Source organism: Eleutherodactylus coqui, chromosome 1 (assembly GCF_035609145.1).
Source record: "Eleutherodactylus coqui strain aEleCoq1 chromosome 1, aEleCoq1.hap1, whole genome shotgun sequence".
NCBI classification, from domain to species: domain Eukaryota; kingdom Metazoa; phylum Chordata; class Amphibia; order Anura; family Eleutherodactylidae; genus Eleutherodactylus; species Eleutherodactylus coqui.
The window spans coordinates 46,976,288-46,991,506 of NC_089837.1; the positions used below are offsets into that span (position 1 = coordinate 46,976,288).

General features: G+C 45.8%; 1 long non-coding RNA gene across 1 annotated transcript in view; it reads left to right on the top strand.

Moving 5' to 3' along the window:
* The window catches only part of LOC136609346 (uncharacterized), a 43,246-nt gene extending 28,282 nt beyond the window's left edge, over nt 1-14,964 (top strand). Inside the window, exon 3 of the long non-coding RNA XR_010790044.1 lies at nt 14,454-14,964. This is a non-coding gene — a long non-coding RNA (uncharacterized lncRNA). The remainder of the gene's footprint in view (nt 1-14,453) is intronic.
* The last annotated feature ends 255 nt before the right edge of the window (nt 14,965-15,219 follow it).

Below are 15,219 nucleotides of genomic sequence, written 5' to 3' on the forward strand. Positions count from 1 at the left end.
GTAGACAGATGTGCTTGTAAGGGCAATTTCTTATCAACACAATTATCTGACTTTCACAACTTTAACCTGTCCAGATCAAAAGCCGCCCTGACATCAAAGCCGACTTATTAATAGCAGATAAACAGATGGACCCTTTACTTAGCCCAAGGTGCAGCTTCTAGTCCCAGATTTCACATATCAGACTTTGGTATATGCCGGTTTTTCCCTTTTTTAAAATAAAAATTGATCAGTTAAGCAAATAAGTAATTATTAATTTATGGATTTTTTTTAGTTTTAGGATTTTTTGGCAGCGGAATGTTTGTAGGTATTTCAAAGCAGATTTATAAAGGCTTATTCACATATTATTCCTAGGATACGCCATACCTTTATGATTGGTGGGATCCAAACTCTGGGATCCCCACCAATCCTGAGGATGAAAGGGCTACTTCACTAATTTAGCATTGCATTCCTTTCTAGCGTTTCATTGGATGGCGGCTCTCCCAACCGTCCAGCTGTGCAGGCAACTGTAGCATAGCCCCATTCATTAGTCCAGGTCACCAATGATTAGAAGTAATGTCTTCTTCATTTTCAGAGACACTTGCTGCGCCTTTAACTGCCATCGGGGTAATATCAAGCCATGCCCGTACAAACTAGATGGTCAGCTGGTCCCACCAAAATCGTTATTATTAAAGTATTAGGATGTTACGTAGTAGAGGCAGCATTTCCTGAAGACTGTATTTAGTCATTGTATCTGCATTCTTTCACTCTTATCAGTGTAAGTGATGTAAGCAACATGTCATGTTCATTCGTAAGTGTTAGATATTTATAGGATTTACAGCAAAAAGGTGTAACTTAGGGTAATGTCCACCTGTGATTGGACACTATACTTTCCTTTGTCCTGCTTAGCAGAAAGAGCAGAGTAGGGACTTCACATAGTTGTGGTGTTGGTGGTCTAGTGGTGAGCATAGATAGCTCCCTTCCAAGCAGTTGACCCAGGTTCAATTCCTGGCCAATGCATTGCTTCTCTTGTTTGGACAAATATCTGTCTGGGATGATTTAGTAAACCCTGCAGGGAGTTGGACCCAATGACCCTGGAAGTCCCTTCCAACTTTGCCATTCTATAGTTGGTGTCTCATGTTCTTTCTGAGATGATCATCTTTAATTAATTTGGACACATAAGAGAACTTATTCTAAATGTAAAGGAGTATTCCAAGACCATGTTTAACCTGCAGTCATCTAATGTGTTTGGCCACCTTTACGCCTCCTTCACATGACTGTATGCATTTTTATGCTCGGCCAATCGCGGCTAAAAATCGCATGCATGAAGAATAGCTGCGATCAAGTCTAGAACTTTAACCGCATTTTCTCGTCCATCTACATGGGCGGCTGCAGCGTATCGGCAAAAGAATATGCTGCAGCGCGGAAGTTCCTTGGTCAGCAGAAATCCTCGGAATGACTATTAAAGGGGTTGTCCCGAGGCAGCAAGTGGGTCTATACACTTCTGTATGGCCATATTAATGCACTTTGTAATGTACATTGTGCATTAATTATGAGCCATACAGAAGTTATAAAAAGTTTTATACTTACCTGCTCCGTTGCTGGCGTCCTCGTCTCCATGGTGCCGACTAATTTTCGGCCTCCGATGGCCAAATTAGCCGCGCTTGCGCAGTCCGGGTCTTCTTCTTTTCTGAATGGGGCTCCGTGTAGCTCCGTGTAGCTCCGCCCCGTCACGTGCCGATTCCAGCCAATCAGGAGGCTGGAATCGGCAATGGACCGCACAGAAGCCCTGCGGTCCATGAAGACAGAGGATCCCGGCGGCCATCTTCAGCAGGTGAGTATGAAGACGCCGGACCGCCGGGATTCAGGTAAGCGCTGTGCGGGTGGTTTTTTTAACCCCTGCATCGGGGTTGTCTCGCGCCGAACGGGGGGGGGGGTTTAAAAAAAAAAAAAACCCGTTTCGGCGCGGGACAACCCCTTTAATGCTTAAATAGAACCAGCTGTCTTGGTTTCCCGGCGTTGGATGCAGGTAAACTCCCTTCCCCTCCCTTTATTTTATCTCCCCTGGAAGCCTGAGGTTGTGTGGTGAATAAGGCCTTAGTTTGCACTATCATAGCAATTTTTTGTATCATAGACACGGCCCGATTTACCTACAGATGTAGAAATGTTTAACCAATGCTGATAACTTGTTGCAAGAAGTTATTAGAGATGAGCGAGCACCAAAATGCTCGGGTGCTCGTTACTCGGGACGAACTTTTCGCGATGCTCAAGGGTTCGTTTCGAGTAACGAACCCCATTGAAGTCAATGGGCTACCCGAACATTTTTGTATATCGCTGATGCTCGCTAAGGTTTTCGTTTGTGAAAATCGGGGCAATTCAAGAAAGTGATGGGAACGACATAGCAACAGATAGGGCAGGCGAGGGGCTACATGTTGGGCTGCATCTCAAGTTCACAGGTCCCACTATTAAGCCACAATAGTGGCAAGAGTGAGACACCCCCGCCCCCCCCCCCCACTGTCAGCGTAAAGATCGTTCTCCTCTGCCATAGCTGTAACAGCTGTGGCAGAGAAGAACGATGTTTGCCCATTGAATTCAATGGAGCCAGCAATACAGCAGGTTCCACTGAAAGCAATGGGCTGCCGGCGATCGCGGGATGAATTGTCGGGAAGGGCTTAAATATATAAGCCCTTCCCTGCAATTCATCCAGAAATGTGTTACAATAAAAATATATACCGGCGTATAAGGCGACGGGGCGTATAAGACGACCCCCCAACTGTCACCTTATACGCCGGGAATACAGCGGAGCAAAGAATAAAAATCATTACTCACTTCTCCTGGCGTTCTGCGGTGCTCCTGCAGGCTGTCGCTCCCTCCTGGTCCCCGGCAGAGCATTGCTTTCTGGACGCAGGGCTTGAAATCCCCGCCTCCAGAAACACACGTGCCTTCAGCCAATCACAGCCATTCAATGACATCATTGTCATTGGCTGTGATTGGCTCAAGGCACGTGTGTTTCTGGAGGCGGGGATTTAAAGCCCTTCGTAGAGAAAGCAATGCTCTGCCGGGGACCAGGAGGGAGCGACAGCCTGCAGGAGCGCCGCAGAACGCCCGGTGAAGTGAGTAATGATTTTTATTCTTTGCTCCGCTGTATTCCCGGCGTATAAGGTGACAGTTGGGGGGTCGTCTTATACGCCCCGTCGCCTTATACGCCGGTATATATTTTTATTGTAACACATTTCTGGATGAATTGCAGGGAAGGGCTTATATATTTAATCCCTTCCCAACAATTCATCCCGCGATCGCCGGCAGCCCATTGCTTTCAGTGGAACCTGCTGTATTGCCGCTCCATTGAATTCAATGGGCAAACATCGTTCTTCTCTGTCACAGCTGTTACAGCTGTGGCAGAGAAGAATGATTTGTCTTCTATATGTTCTCAATGGGGTCGGCGCTGCTGCCGCCGGCCCCATTGAGCGCATATACAGAAGAGAACAGGAATCGCAGATCGCACATAGGTGCGATCTGCGATTTCTATGGCCTAAGAAGGACCGTTGGGGTTCTTGAAGTCTAAAATGACTCCTAACGCTCTCCCTAGAATGCATCTGTGGCTAGCCGCGGGAGGGGCAGATTTTAATACTCGGGTGACACCTAATCTCGCCAGCCACTCACTGCAGGGGGGTGGTATAGGGCTTGAACGTTGCAGGGGGAAGTTGTAATGCCTTCCCTGTCTTTCTATTGGCCAGAAAAGCGCACAAATTTCTCAGGGAAGAAAATGAAAGTAACTCGAACATCGCGTGGTACTCGTCACGAGTAACGAGCATCTCTAACACCCTAATACTCGAACGAGTATCAAGCTCGGACGAGTATGCTCGCTCATCTCTAGAAGTTATCTTTATCTTAATGCAGCAAAAACGATTGAGAATCCTCGAAATTCCAAAAATAAAATCGGTGCCACAGTTTATTTAACTTGTTAAGTGTCAAGTAAAACTTTTTTACATCTGTGCACGCAAAGTAGGCACTTGCCTATAGGCAGCCTCGAAATATAGACAGATGATAAAGAAAATACTACCTACATTGACCGACCTAATGGTTGTAGTCTAAGGCACCAGACATTGGGGGCATATTTACTTAGAGCAGCATTTCATACACTGGGCTAAGTAAACTGTGCAACCATCTACCAGGGACAAATGAATGAACGGGCACAAGCCTGTTAATACACTTGTTTCATTTGGTGGCACCTCTGCCAAATAAGCTATGCTATTTTCTAGCGTAGATTAGTAAAAGTGATGCGCCACTCACAGGCCCCACCCACTTTTACTTAAGCTAGGCCCCACCCACTTTTTGAAAACCCCCATTGTGTCTAGTGGTTTGAGAGATGTACATCCATTACTAATAGACTGCATATGAATTGCTGCCAGCCCATAATTTTGCTTTACATTCATCGTCATTCTCCTATTTTGCTTTTCTCTAAAGTCAATTCTTACTGGCAATAAATTTAACCCTTCCCATACTTCTGCAAACCAGCTCACAAGTAGCTTTCATGTTTCTTGGATTTTTCTCAGATGCCGATATATACATATTTATATACCGTATACGCAGTGGATATACGTACAGTATATAATATATATATATTCCATTGTTGTTGCCTGAGGGACGGCGTTAGGAAGCTTATCTCTATTCCCAAGGATAAGACAATTTGTCAATCTTCACATTTTTAGCTAGTTTTACCAGTCTGCCCAATGATAATATCATTAATTAAAGAGATAAATAGAATTAGCTAAGTTCCAATTTAGACAGGGAGAAGACACGATCTGTGCTTCATATGATACATAATTCTATTAGCTCTGTCTCCAGTACAAGAAATGACATGTTTATGTGTGTAGACCCATTAAATTGGAGGCATTAATCAGTGATACTCTCGGGTTGTTGGGTGCACGCGCTTTCAATTGTTCTCGCTTTGGAGTCTCATGTATATAATAGACAAATGTAAAAAAAATGCATTGTGCCACAGTTAATATATTATATCAGGAGAACTGACAGCGTCCTTCAGCAGGATTATCATTCCCAGACATGACATTTATGGCATAGCCACATGATATGACATAAATGTCTGATATGTGTAGGCTATACCTCTGGGACCCTTACCTATCTCCTCTGGCAGCAACATTTAGGTAGGCAACAAATGGGAGGTGGTTGCATGGCTCTCTCTGTTTATTCCTGTTAAGCGGTGGTACTGCGACAGAGTTCTATTGCAGCATCCTGTAGGGTGACCCTGGACACATGGCATACGCTGAGGAGCTGGGGAGGCAAGATGCTGGCTTTTCACGGCGGCACTTACCACACTCCCTCCCGGAGGGATGCACGCAGCCAAGGCCAGGGCAGCGCTGGGCCTCTTCCAGACACCCTTAGGATAGGGATGCCCAATAGATGGTAGAACAGGGAAAGAGTTTGTCATGGGTGATGCCACCATTCCAGTACACACCAGAATGAACTCTGGCGGAGAATAAAATGAGCCACAGACAGATATGAAGTAACTCAAGTCCCTGGGAACAGTCAGGGCCTGGAATAAACTTTACTTGGCAAACTTCAACAATACAAGGCACAATTTAGAGCAATTGCAGTGCAGGAAATGAATAGACTTGGACAGAAGTACCTCCACTCGGTGATCCAGACTTCAGAACACCCGTGCGTGAACGACAGACTTAGGAGTACCTCCTCCCGGTGATCCAGACTTCAGGAGGGCCAGGTGTGAAAGATAAAATGGGTGTACCTCTATGCGGTGATCCACTAGCTCCGGACGGCCGTGTAAGAAATTATCACATAGACAGTATCTCTGCACTGGGCTTTTACAAGCACTCACTCATGGTTGCTATCACTCTGCTTAGTTGGGGCTCACTCCTTCCTCTTCACATGCACATCCAAGCTGGTAAAACCTCTCCTCCTCTTCCATGCCTCACTACATGAGGGCTAAACGTACCCCCATGTAGCTGGACCTCTTGACTACGACTCCAGAAGACATGGGCTTTCTTCCCGCTCTCCAACACTCACTTTTATAACTTCTCATACCACGTGGCGGGACATAAATTGATACATTTACAGACACTCTCTAGGCTTTGCAAATACTTAACCTCTCACTTGTTGCAGCTGTGCAATACACATAACAGAATGACAAGACAGTTTTGTACAGAGTATCAACATAAGGGCTCCTACCCACTAGCATTTTTTTAATGCTGCGATAACGTTGCACTTTTTTAATGCAAATGTCAATGGGACTTTCTAAAGTTAAAATCGCATCGCACAAAATTCGCAAAGCACAAACTTGCAATTTTTGTGTGATGCGATTTTAGCATTAGAAAATCCCATTGACATTTGCATTAAAAAAACGCTAGTAGGTAGAAGTCCCTAAGATATACATGTATGACATTATGGAGGGGGCCAGGAAAGCATGTACTGGGCCACTACACTATGCCCAAAGATCAGGATCAACTGATGGGTATTGTCATCTCTGGTGGGAACCTGACCACCCCCCCCCCCCCCCCCCCCGCTCACACATGGTTTCTCAGCCCCTGTCTTTGTCTCCCGCTCGAGGTAGCTGGTTGTCCTTCCAGTTCTCATCACCATGAGAAGCAACCAAGCCTATATCCATCGTCAACTTTATTGTGGCTTCTTTGTTACTTGGTTTCTCTCTGGGTACTAGCGTGGCACACTCCGTAGAGCTCAGTAAATAATCCCCGCCTCATTTACTGCTTGGCCTTAGGCTTGGCACACTCTGTAGACTCACACTGTCTCAGGACTGGCTCACTACTCACTACCAGAGGATGGGCATCACCCTTCAATCTATACCACACCTTGGTCACCAGGGTAATGGGAAACTTTTAGCGTGTTGCTCCAGACATGAGTTGCTGCACCCAGCACCCAAAGGGTACAGTCTTAGAACAGAATATTACTAATAAACATTTAAAGTGACAGTACAAGCAATACACACAACATCCAAGGGTGCATGTTGCCAAAAATGCATCTGACTGGAGCTCCAGTGACACGACACACGGCTGGTGATATTACTAGGTCTTCTGGCCCCAAGTGATGTACCGTATATATGTGGCAGGTTTGGGATTATTCACCTCTTTCCCAACCTGAGTTATAAACCACGGTGGTTTGGGCTTTGGGGGTCTTACTTCCAGTATAGAGGACGATGAAGGGAGACATTACTCTGTGTGAGTGTAAATCGCTGGAGTACTGCTCTTTTAGTTATTGCAAGACAGTTGGAGCCATCACAGGAAGTTGTAACCAGACAATCCATTTCATAGGCCAAGAACTGAATGATGTTCTACTTTCGAGCAGGAGAAGAGATAGGTGAAGCAAATCCCAAATTGTTGCACGAAGTGAGGTTTAAAGATGACCTTGAGTAGAAGATGCAGTGAATCAAGTGGACGCCTCACCCAAAAGGGCAGAAGGGCATAAGGAACAATATATGATATTGAATAAGTGGTCTGGTGCAAGGCACACCCTCCACAAAAGTGGTCTTGCAAAGATTAAGCAAGGTTAAGTGTTTTTTATTGAACTACTAAAAAATTGGTTTCGAGGCGAAGAGCCTCTTCCTCAATTAAGCTGGAGGATAGACTGCATGATGCTGATTATGGGGTACAAAGCAGAAATTACACCCACCAATGAATAGATATCACATCCTTTATTGCCATTATGCGCGGGCTAACACATAGCGGCACTAGAGGATATGATATCCATCCATTGGTGCTTCGAAAGGATTTCTTTACTTGGTGCTATTTCAAAAACTTTACCTAATCTCTGCAAGACCAATATTTTTTGGAGGGTGCGCCGTGCACTTGGCCATTTATTCCATATCATATACTGTTTTGGTGCAGGACATTGGCTGCAGTGGTCACGTGGGTTAGCGGGCATATCATGACAATGTATACACAGACCGGCTGGGAGGACGAGAGTGGTGGCGGTGAAGCAGTGGGAGATGGATGTTTGAGTAGTATGTTTTTTAAATACCTTTTTTGTATCCTTTTCCCCCATTACCACCAATGTTTCACTAATCATACATCCCCTTTAAGAGCATGGGATTTATAAAGCAGGTGAGGGGCATATGTTCTATGGTGATATATAGACACAGGTATATACATAGTATTCCGTACATTAGAGAACCCAAATGGTAACAGATGGAGATGTGGGGCAAAATGTAGGCTTTTGCACTTCGCTTCATGCTTCTCGCTATTATCACTGACCTTACCCAGAAAGCTTGGCTGTTCTTTGTCTACTCCATCTTCATTTTCTGGGTATAGCTGACAATGTAATACACATTGTTCAGCTGATTATAATTAAAAATATCAGAATAAATTAAAGTCCTCAGCTTGACACGCAGAGCCATAACTTTGCCTTCAGACATTCCTCTCTAATTAGTTAATTAATCCTAATGCAAATTATAAGCAATAATTAGTCAGCCAAGCTTGACAGAAAAGTCTGCTGACTTCCAGCTGAAAAGGATTTCAGAATCCAGTACAGATCGTCTTAAGGTGTCTTTTGTTTGATGGGTTCCCGTCTGTATTCTTCTTGAAGGGATGCGAATCGCAAATCATTGCAGTTTGTTTTCAAGCCATTAGATGTACGCAGATTTGATAAACATCTGCATATTTAATTAAAATATGTAAAGGAAGGAAAACGCTCGTCAGTTCTTCGCCGGAGACAGCAGTGAGCCATCCATCAGCTAGCATGTTCGTTAATATAGCTAATGACATGGATTGTTTTTTTTTCTCCTAAGTCGGCCATTGGTGCGAGAGAACTGACAAAATTAAATAAAATTTGACAATCTGACCCATATGCAAATTTGCCCTCCTCAAAAAAGACGAAAAATGTCTCCCTGGTGCCAACTATTGTGAGTAGCTTTATGTCTGACCCAATAAGTAACATGTCTAGGGATTTTAGCCAAGCTAAACTCTTCTCAAAAATCCCTAATCGTGTTTCAAGGCTCTGTAATGTGTTGAATATTGAGCTATAGAGTACCTACCTACAATAGGTAGATCTAGGGAGGCAGTTTCTTTCTTTTTGAGGGCAGCTAATTTGCATATTTTTTCCCAGAAAGCATTGCATGTAAGACTTCATACACCAGATGATCTCCACAAGCTGAAAAAGGGTACTCCCAGTGAGCTTGACTCAGGCCTCAAGTCAGTAGCTTAAAGGGGTTGTCTCAAGGAAGCAGTGAATTTTTTTTTTTGCCCAGTCCCCCTAATTAAGCATAAATTACTAAGCCCCCCTGTAAATGACTTTTCTAGCTGGTTTGTACTTACCGTTCCAGCGTTTCAGCAACTTATAAAAGTTTCCCCAAGATGGCCGCCAGCTCTTTTCCCGTCGCTCGCTGCAGCCCGACGTGCGCGCACCCGAGACGCTACCAGCTGTGTCTCCCTGACAACCAGACGCCCTGCAGCCGCCGACCGGACCCCTGGATTCAACGCCGCCGACCAGTCACCCACCGCCAGGCAGCAGGTAACCGGCGCTAGCCCCCGGCTCCCCCGCGCTACGCCCCGGCTCCCCAGCGCTAGACCCTAACAGACGAAGGCCCCGGAGCCCAGCGGTAGGCCCCGGAGCCCAGCGGTAGGCCCTGGAGCCCAGTGCTAGGTTGCGGAGCCCAGCGCTAGGTTCCGGAGCCCAGCGCTAGGTTCCGGAGCCCAGGTGAAGGCCCCCGGAGCCCAGTGCTAGGTTCCGGAGCCCAGCGCTAGGTTCCGGAGCCCAGGTGAAGGCCCCGGAGCCCAGCGCTAGGCCCCGGAGCCCAGCGCTAGGTACCGGAGCCCAGCGCTGGGCTCCGGAACCTAGCGCTGGGCTCCGGGGCCTACCGCTGTGGCCCGGGACCTTCACCTGTTAGTGAAGATCACCCCCCGACCCATCACTTACCTGGGCGGCTTCTCGGGACAGCTGGACGGCTGGGCGGCTTCTCCGCTGGGCAGCTCCAGTTTCTGCACCTTCCTCTAACAGAGGATGGTACAGAATGGCCGCTCCAGCGCGCTCCCGAGCAGTGACAGCTCGTCTGCGCATGCGCAGAAGAGCTGTAGCGGGGAGCACACTGAAGCGGCTCGTGCTGAAAGGAGAAGACCGGACTGCACAAGCGCGTCTAAAAAAGCAGGCTGCCAGCGAATTTAGACGGAACCATGGAGACGAGGACGCCAGCAACGGAGCAGGTAAGTGAATAACTTCTGTATGGCTCATAATTAATGCACGATGTATATTACAAAGTGCATTAATATGGCCATACAGAAGTGTATAGACCCCACTTGCTTTCACGAGACCTCCCCTTTAAGGGACCTTTCAAATGGGACAGATGTAGTGCAAAAGCTGATTTTGTTGCTTTTTTTAACTGCAGAATGTGTTCTGCAGAACTTCTTGTGAAATTTCGACATACTCACTTCACCTAATCGCCTTCCACTCTTGTTCTGACGGCGGGGGTGGTAGTGGGGTGCATACAAAATACCCCAGCTGCACACTGCTTCCCCGCCACCAGTGGTCACTGTTCCAATCTCTGTTTACTGCAGGCTGCAGAGGTGATGTAGGTACTGCAAACAGCAGGAGGCATGTAGGGACATCATCTTATATGACAGGTTAAAGGAATGTCCCTGGGCCTTTTGGCCAGCTGACATCGTCTGTCAGATGACGAATGTCAAGGGCTGAAGCGGCAGTACAGCGCCATGATGAGTATATTGATTTTACATAGTTTTGGGCATAGTGAGCCCAAAACTCTCTAAAATCAATGACTCTGTAGCTATCTCCATTAGGTGGCACTAGAGGGAGTTTTCTTCCTTATAAAGGAAAGCTAATTTGCATATCTTTTCCCAGAGTGCACTATCTGTCCCATAAAGTGTCCTACACCAGCTAGCGATTCAAGGCAAAACCATCATCTTCAAGAACCTGACCTTTAGGGACACACAAGGTTCCACAAAGCTCGAGCAAATAATTTTAATGGGTGATGCAGGATTTGAAAAATATGGTTACTTTCTACCAGAAATGGTGCCACACTTGTCCCTGAGTTGTGTCTGGTCGCTACAGAAATTCAATAGACACCTGCAAGGAGTGTGCCTTTACACTATAATGGTATGAGCCCTTGTATGGCACTATTTATACATATACAGTGTGTGAATGTAGTGGGCGGTGGTATCTAGGACAGGATCAAAGCATACAAAATCTTATGTTTTACCCAAAATACCCCAGGACATACCTCAGTCAGTGATGGCCTTAGGTTAGATTCGCACCTTGTGCAAAATGTTATTTGGAGCCTCCCATTATAAGAAGAAAATATATATTGCACTGATAGGCAGCCTGTCTGTATTCTGCTTGTGCAGAAAGCAGCAAGATAGCAGTGTACCCACAGCAGAACAGCTCAGTGAATAAATACTGTACCAGAACCAAGCTCATGACATTAATATGATACCAGAACCAAGCTCATAACATATACACAAGACCATCATAAATATCAGTACACAAATTCGGCCCCAGAACCAAATTCAGTACACAAGTACAATAGCAGAACCAAGCACATAACATAAATACAGCAACAGAACCAAGCTCATAACATAAATACAGTAGCAAAACTAAGTAATTGTGTTGCAGATACACTGATGAGCTGAGAGCTGCTGCCTGGAACATCAGAGGGGAAGAGCCAGAGCCAGGAGGAGGATGATTCATGTAGCTGCACAAGTCGGTGCCGCAGAGAGGAAAAAGATCATCTGGCAAGGTGGACTTAGCTAAGGCCAGCCATGACCTCTAATGTAGCTGCACACCTCCATATATACGATTCTATACATCTCTAAAGCTGTATCTGTTTTCTGGACACATTCACTTCTCATGTTCCATACGGTGATTACATTTGTGTAGATCTCAAAGCGAGAACGTGTAAAAGGACAAGTCTTTGCACGCTGGGTAACGTCTCATTATACGCCTCCCTTTTACCTTGACGTGTTGTAACTATATTAGCATCATTTATGGCTTCTACATTGAGAGTCATATTTCAGCTCCTGCTGACAAGTACACGGGTGTTAACACGATAGAAATGTTCAAAGGTGCGTTGGAGCGCTGCGACTGCGCCGTCTCACGCCGCCATTCACTCTAGTACATTAGAGTTCCCTTAACATTTCGGTTTTGCTCTTTGGGACAATGGATATACATGAAGAATATTTCCTGGACTGGATTGCAGGGGTGTCAAAATCATTTTCACCGAGGGCCACATCAGACTTATGGCTGCCTTCAAAGGGCCGATTGTAAGACTGTATAGCACTAATAACCCCCATAGTGACCGCAGCAATAATAGTGACCGCAGAAGTAAAAAGGTCCCCTATATTGACCCCAGTAATAGTGAGCCCCCATATTTGTACCTGTAATAGTGACCCCAATAGTAATAGGACCCCCCCCATTGTGGTCCCAGTAGTGATAGTGACCCTTCATAGGGCCCTCAGTAGTGGGTCTGGTAGTAATAGCAAACACCCTATTGGCCTCTATCCCTGCAGGTATTCTACTCACCCAGCCTGCAGCTCCAACCTGGCAGCAGCCACTGCTGAGCCTATGACCACTGACCTCTTCCCTCAGCATCTGTGCTGTGTACAGGATGGTCTGCACAGACAACCGGGAAAAAAGAGGTCAGCGGTCACAGACTCTGCACTGCCACCACCAGTCTGGAGCTGTAGGCTGGGTGAGTTAGGTTGCTACACATCCAGCAGGCTACATAAAATGAGGTGGCGGCTGGATTTGAACCGTAGGCCTTGTGTTTGACATGAGTGCCGTATTGGTTCAGGAAGGGTATCATCTCTCCTTAGGGAGAACAACTAGAAGGTGTAAGGAGACTTATAAGGCCATGCACGCTCCTCTGGGAAATATGCAAATGGAAAGATGGAAAAATGACTCTGCAGCGCCACCTAGGCTGGAGAGGGATTGTTGCATCTTCCATTTGCACATTTCCTAGAGGAGCGTGCGTGGCCTTATAAGTCTCAAGCAGAAATGATACCCTTCCCTGACCTACATTTATAGGCCTCTCACTAGCAAAGCCAGAAACAGACTGCACACTGATGGGGGACAATCACCCTGAAACAGCTGTCTGTGTATGGCTATCTTTTCTTTCGGGGGAAAAATCAGACTTTGGCTCATAATTCCAAGTCATTGTAACAAGATCTCTTAAAAAGCCTGACATTGACTTGCAGGAATGCTGCCTTCCAATAGGTGGTGCTGTAGAGGTATTGTTCCATCTTCCCATTTGTAAATATACTATATTTTAATTCCTTTTATACAGAATCCAATAATCCAGATACTTGATAATATGACACATGCTACCAACACCGGATTAGGAAATTGTGTGGAATTTCATAAGTCCCAAAGCAAATATAAATAATATGTATTAAAGAGATGGCCCAGGGTTCCAGTCCTGGCCCCCCTCTGATTCTGCCAGGGAATGTCTCAGCTATCCAGGCAGTGCATTGGCCATAGAGAAGCCGCAGTCACAGCCGATGGAGGAGAGGTGCAATAATGCATGGAGAAAATTCAGATGAATGGCCATCCTTGTAAAACAAGGACGGCTCAAGTCCACACCGCCTGTAGAGAGCTGCTATTTGTTCTGGCTCATAGTGAGGGAAGGGGTGCTAATTGGGGAACCTCCTCTATGATGTCTGTGTGTCTTTATAGGACCACAGACAGACTAGGATCATCTTCATGAGACAACCACTTTAAACAGCAAAGGTGGTAGCAGCATATTTTGTGTTAGAGACGTCTGGTTTACAAAAACATTTTTCAGTATCCTATTAATGCAAATAAGGAAGATTAAACAATACCTCTGCAGCGCCACCTATTGGATGGCAGTATTCCTGCAAATCAATATACGACTTTTTAATGAGTCTGTAAAGCAATTATTGGGAATAGGCAACCAAGCCAGAATCCATACACAGACAGCTGTTTTAGGGTGTTTGCTCCTCATCAGTGTGCAGTAGAAACCTGGCTTGGCTAGTGAGAGGACTGTGATGTGGGTCAAGAGGGGTGTTGTCTCTCCTTAAGGAGAGCACCCAAAAAGTGTGTTTGGAGACACCTAGCGGGTAAGTGGGTCGTGGAGGAAGGGGGTATCATCTCTCCCCAAGGAGAGCACCCAGAAGAGGTGTGACAAGACACCTCTCATTCCTACATTTGGACCATTTTGTCCTCCAGTGATATATCAGGTCTTCTACGATTCAGGACTTCTCTGTTTGTTGCTCTCACCATCCAGGGCATACGCAGTAGTTTTCGCCAGCACCACAGCTCAAACACACCATTTTGTCCATGTTTATCATTGCTCTTTGCCCCAATGCTATCTTACGTTTTATCTCTGGCATAGATTCTCCAGCCTGATCAATTTTTGAGCCAAGGAAGATGACGTCTCGCTCACATTTTACGGCCTTGTTGTTGATTTTGGTTTGCATTTGGCCATTGTTTGCACTTGTCATAATCTTAGTCCTCTTTAAATCCAGGTAGAGGCCGGCAGCAGGCAATGCGGGCAGAGTCGCTGGATAAATCTATAATGCTTGGACAGATCAGTGGCAAAAGAAGACCCGGCGCCAAAGAACACGATGGCCGATATTGTCAGAGCGGATACGGGCATGGATATCACACAACTGAGAGAAGCAACGCAAAACCGAAAAACATGAAGGGAGCTCGCCTTTAGGGTCGCCGAGGGCCGTGAACGACTAAACGTCTAACAGCAACAACATTTGGGCCTCCATTAGCTGGTGGGCAAGAACCTACAAAGAACGTGCCATGATTTCTGGAGGACTCACCACACCCATGTATTACAGGGTCTATCCATTTCAATAAGTGCTTTACTTCTCCTGTGGTGACACTACTGGACCCCCTGCAGATCACAGCTGACTGTTGGGGTTTCCAGCCGCAGGACATGGGATATTTTTTGGTTGTCTGTTATAAAAAAGGGATTCAAAAGTGGACGCCCCCATAACACTTTATTTTGTGTTTTATGACATCCATACTGGTGAAATTTGTATACTTTTCTATTTTCAGATAATCCATAACATCTAATAATCCGGCACCTGTCCAGTTACATTGATGTTGGTTTAACCCCTTAGTGACGTGGCCTATTTTGGTCCAAAAGATGCACTGATTTTTGGGAAATTTTTATCTCCACTGTTCAAAAGCCATAACTTTTTTATTTTTCCATCGACACGGCTGTGTGGGGACTTATTTTTTGTGCGACGAACTGTAGTTTTTATTGTATAACTCTTA